The sequence below is a fragment of the Oncorhynchus tshawytscha genome, linkage group LG20, assembly GCF_018296145.1.
Source record: "Oncorhynchus tshawytscha isolate Ot180627B linkage group LG20, Otsh_v2.0, whole genome shotgun sequence".
Classification (NCBI taxonomy): Eukaryota; Metazoa; Chordata; class Actinopteri; order Salmoniformes; family Salmonidae; genus Oncorhynchus; species Oncorhynchus tshawytscha.
Window position 1 is genome coordinate 38,008,434 of NC_056448.1, and position 6,000 is coordinate 38,014,433.

Below are 6,000 nucleotides of genomic sequence, written 5' to 3' on the forward strand. Positions count from 1 at the left end.
AATCTGTTGTTCTGCCCCTGAACAGGCAGTTAATCCACTCTTCCTAGGCCATCATTGAAAATCAGAATTTGTTCTTAACTCACTTGCCTAGTTAAATAAAGGTAAAATTAATTTAAAAAACTGCAAAATGTAAATGTAGAGGGTGTGACCTGTGCCAAGAAACCAAAAAAAGAGGAACAACTTGTGTCTGGTGTGCAGGGAGCCCATCCAGGCTTTGGTGCTCACATATCTCAGCAAGAGCGCTAGGTTTGAGAGCATTTTTTTACTCTACATGGTTAAAGTTGTGGGAAATGGATGCAATTGTTGCAATAATTTGTAAGTGGGCAACATAAACTAATATGTGAATCCTGCACCGAGTCGCTCTGCCTTAGCATGGTAGCTAAATTGGTTAGCTTAGCTAGAAACTATATTACCCTAAATACTAATGTGTATTTCACACTATGTTGAGGTAAGAATCGGAGTATAATGCTTGTATGGATGTCAACACCAACACATGTTCATGTCATTGTCACCAATCAACTGCATAACAGTTTAAAAAAACTTTGACTTCAGACTACCACCACCGATTTCTGTATGCTAGCTATGCTAACCATCATATACAAACGGGAGTTAACAGTTAGCAGTCACTTCTTCTAAACCTGAAAAGGGACAACTTCCAAATGTAATGCAGCAAAAACGGCCCAATATATCCAAAGTAACTACATTGTGGGCCTGTTACAATACATAAATCATGGCGGATTTGACAAATATCCACTTTGTTAGACCAGATTTGTTGAATGTGCGCCAATCTGTTACTGGATCTATAGCTAGGAATGAATAGGGTAGGGCTCGAGATGCGACTGACATTTTGCGAGTGGGGAGAGAGCGAGAAAGGATGGGGGAGGAGGCTTGGAGCGCTGGGCATCTTGCGATTATGACATGTATTATCTGAATTCTTCTTCTCGAATAAATTTTTTTCTCTCTCCCTAATTTCTGAATCCCATTTGTAACGTCAATAGGCTACTAGACTGCATTTCTGTGGGCCTGGGGCAGGTTGCCTACACACACACTGACTGGCAAAGATTTTCAGCTGGCAGGCAGGCATACAGTGGAAGTTTCTGAGTGACAGAGTGAGGGCTTTGCATAGGTGCTTTGTTTAGCATTTTTTTGTGGGGATGGGAAAAAAATACCTGGAAGGTATAAGAACGTTATTAACCTGTTCATATAAAATAATGGTTCTGTTCTGGAACTGTATAGACATAGCCGTGGGAAGTAGGGGTGCTGAGAGTGCTGCATACCCCCTGATAAAACAAAACTGATAATTCCCAAAAATGTGTGAATTTTATCAGAAGGCCAGCATCCCGGAGTCGCCTCTTCACTGTTGAAGTTGAGACTGGTGTTTTCCTGGTACTATTTAATGAAGCTGCCAGTTGAGGACTTGTGAGGCGTCTGTTTCTCAAACTAGACACTCTAATGTACTTGTCCTCTTGCTCAGTTGTGCACCGGGGCCTCCCACTCCTCTTTCTATTCTGGTTTGTGAAGGCGTTGTACCAGATCTTCAGTTTCTTGGCAATTTCTCACATTTCTCAAAACAAGAATAGACTGACGAGTTTCAGAAGAAAATTCTTTGTTTATGGCCGTTTTGAGCCTCTAATCAAACCCAGAAATGCTGATTTAAAAAAAATGTATTGAACTAGGTACAGTGCCTTGCGAAAGTATTCGGCCCCTTTGAACTTTGCGACCTTTTGCCACATTTCAGGCTTCAAACATAAAGATATAAAACTGTATTTTTTTGTGAAGAATCAACAACAAGTGGGACACAATCATGAAGTGGAACGACATTTATTGGATATTTCAAACTTTTTTAACAAATCAAAAACTGAAAAATTGGGCGTGCAAAATTATTCAGCCCCCTTAAGTTAATACTTTGTAGCGCCACCTTTTGCTGCGATTACAGCTGTAAGTCGCTTGGGGTATGTCACTATCAGTTTTGCACATCGAGAGACTGAAATTTTTTCCCATTCCTCCTTGCAAAACAGCTCGAGCTCAGTGAGGTTGGATGGAGAGCATTTGTGAACAGCAGTTTTCAGTTCTTTCCACAGATTCTCGATTGGATTCAGGTCTGGACTTTGACTTGGCCATTCTAACACCTGGATATGTTTATTTTTGAACCATTCCATTGTAGATTTTGCTTTATGTTTTGGATCATTGTCTTGTTGGAAGACAAATCTCTGTCCCAGTCTCAGGTCTTTTGCAGACTCCATCAGGTTTTCTTCCAGAATGGTCCTGTATTTGGCTCCATCCATCTTCCCATCAATTTTAACCATCTTCCCTGTCCCTGCTGAAGAAAAGCAGGCCCAACATAATGTTTTGGATTGTTGCCAAAAAGTTCAATTTTGGTTTCATCTGACCAGAGCACCTTCTTCCACATGTTAGGAGTGTCTCCCAGGTGGCTTGTGGCAAACTTTAAACGACACTTTTTATGGATATCTTTAAGAAATGGCTTTCTTCTTGCCACTCTTCCATAAAGGCCAGATTTGTGCAATATACGACTGATTGTTGTCCTATGGACAGAGTCTCCCACCTCAGCTGTAGATCTCTGCAGTTCATCCAGAGTGATCATGGGCCTCTTGGCTGCATCTCTGATCAGTCTTCTCCTTGTATGAGCTGAAAGTTTAGAGGGACGGCCAGGTCTTGGTAGATTTGCAGTGGTCTGATACTCCTTCCATTTCAATATTATCGCTTGCACAGTGCTCCTTGGGATGTTTAAAGCTTGGGAAATCTTTTTGTATCCAAATCCGGCTTTAAACTTCTTCACAACAGTATCTCGGACCTGCCTGGTGTGTTCCTTGTTCTTCATGATGCTCTCTGCACTTTTAACGGACCTCTGAGACTATCACAGTGCAGGTGCATTTAAACGGAGACTTGATTACACACAGGTGGATTGTATTTATCATCGTTAGTCATTTAGGTCAACATTGGATCATTCAGAGATCCTCACTGAACTTCTGGAGAGAGTTTGCTGCACTGAAAGTAAAGGGGCTGAATAATTTTGCACGCCCAATTTTTCAGTTTTTGATTTGTTAAAAAAGTTTGAAATATCCAATAAATGTCGTTCCACTTCATGATTGTGTCCCACTTGTTGTTGATTCTTCACAAAAAAATACAGTTTTATATCTTTATGTTTGAAGCCTGAAATGTGGCAAAAGGTCGCAAAGTTCAAGGGGGCCGAATACTTTCGCAAGGCACTGTAAGTCAGTTAAGAACAAATTCTTATTCACAATGACAGCCTATCAGGGAACAGTGGTTGAACTGCCTTGTTCAGGGGCAGAATGACAGATGTTTTACTTTGTCAGCTCGGGGATTCGATCCAGCTACTTTTTGGTTACTGGCCCAGGATACTAAGGTACCTGATGCTCCAGATACTCAACTTGTCTAAAGAAGACCTGTTTTATTGCTTTTATAATCAGAACAACACTTTCAGCTGTGCTAACATAATTGCAAAATGGTTTTCTAATGATCAATTAGCCTTTTAAAATGATAAACTTGGATTAGCTAACACAATGTGCCATTGGAACACAGGAGTGATGCTTGCTGATAATGGGCCTCTGTAATCCTATGTAGATATTCCATAAAAAAATCAGCTGTTTCCAGCTACAGTAGTCATTTACAACATTAACAACGTATACACTGTGTATTTCTGATCAATTTGATGTTGATCACTTGAGTATCTTACCTAGTTATTTTCAGATGATCTCATTTTGCAATCAGTTTGTCTCAACCTCTTCTCCCTCCTCTCCCTCACAATTCTTCAATTCCTCCTCTTCCCTCCCCTTTTTCTCCTTCCCTCTCCCTCCTCCCCTCTCCCTTCCCCCTTCACCCCCTTCCTGTCTGTCTATCTGTCTACCTCTCCATTTGTTTGTCAATCAGCCTCCTGTATATCTCTGTCTTTCTGTGCCAATCAGTTTGTCTCCTCCTCCATGTTCTGTTTGACTGTTACAGCATACCATTCATTTGAGAGGACTGTTGAAAAAGGGAGGAGAAAAGGAAAATGCTGCTTGTTTTTTATCCAGACATTCGGCAGCTCACTCAAAAGTCTTGAGAATCTCTGGTTCAAAAGTCAAGTAAAACTGGATTCATGTTTTTGAATGGTTTTATCCAGATATTCAGGAGAGCTGCTCATTCCAGGATTTTTGTGTATCTCTTTTCTTAAAACAGACAAAGAAAAGATACTGATGGTTCATGGCATGTTTTAAGTGCCTGTGTTTAATAAAACAAAAATGTTAATTTAGCATTGTTTTCATCAATTATTCCACTGAACAATCAGATACACATAGTATTATTGTATATCTAAAATAATTAGCTAAACAAAAGCTGATAGAACGTTTTACTGTTGTTAATGCAATTTCCCTTTGATTCAAGTAGGGAAACACTGCAGTCACTGGTAGAACAGAAAACACCGGTAGACTGACTGACTGACTGGTAGAACAGAAAACACCGGTAGACTGACTGACTGACTGGTAGAACAGAAAACACCGGTAGACTGACTGACTGACTGGTAAAACAGAAAACACCGGTAGACTGACTGACTGACTGGTAGAACAGAAAACACCGGTAGACTGACTGACTGACTGGTAAAACAGAAAACACCGGTAGACTGACTGACTGACTGGTAAAACAGAAAACACCGGTAGACTGACTGACTGACTGGTAAAACAGAAAACACCGGTAGACTGACTGACTGACTGACTGGTAAAACAGAAAACACCGGTAGACTGACTGACTGACTGGTAAAACAGAAAACACCGGTAGACTGACTGACTGACTGACTGGTAAAACAGAAAACACCGGTAGACTGACTGACTGACTGACTGGTAAAACAGAAAACACCGGTAGACTGTCTCTTTGTGTCATATGTGCATTACCCTGTTAACAATGTTTTCATTTATTTTACCTTTATTTTACCAGCAAGTCATACTGAGACCAAATTCTCTTTTACAGATGAGCCCTGAATAATCATTTACTTTCAGATATACTGAAAATACAATACATTCCCAATCATGGCATACAATGCACATACAGCCATTAGATCGAAGGTCAGCTTCACATTCCCCCTCTAATGGGGAAATCGGGTTTGTGGATGGGTAAGATGGCCCTAGATCTGCACGTAATAGGGAACAATTCCAAATCAACTTTTAACCCTTAAACCCCATGCGTAAGTTTGGCAGGTACGGACAGTACGCTGCTTATCACTGCAAAGTGATGGGGTGAAGTCGGACAACCTGTCCCAATCCACTCCCTACAACTTCTCCTTGGTCCAAACCCTTCAATGTTTGTAGATCTGTAAGGTGGAGGCAATATGGTGGAAGCTACTGATTTGAACTATTCACACCTTTCAGATTTGCAAACATTGAAGGGTCACGGCTAAGGGGAAGTGGTAGGGAGTGAATTGGGATGGGGCTACAGGGGTTTTAAAAAATGGGTAAGTATTCACTATTTTGCAGGGTAGGGGTGAGGAAGGGTGAGGAAGGGTTATGTGCAGACAGCTCAAGGTGTGCTTCGGGCACCACTTGGTAGAGGGACGTGTAGTGGGCTTCTCCCCCCGATTGTGGGGCATTCTCCATGGGGTTGTGCTGAGACGAAGTCTGGGTGTGAAGCTGGCTCCGGGTCTCTTCACTGCATCACATCAGGGCCTGGAGCACTGAAGGCAGCTGGAGGGGGAAACATAAGACAGACATGCTTTAACCAACGAGGGTCTAAGCCCTGTCTAAGCTGGGGGGGTGGGGTAACATTACTATTTTTATTTTTATTTACATGTAATTAACCCTTTATTTTTGGCACAAAACAGTCTCCATATATACTTCCATAAATGTTTTCAACTGGTACCGGGGGACCTTCAGACGAGTCTTAAAGTAATGATAGAATGTCATTTCTCTTTGCTTATTTGAGCTATTCTTGGCATAATATGGACCGCCATAGGAAAGGAAGACCCAGAGTTACCTCTGCCACAGAGGATAAGTT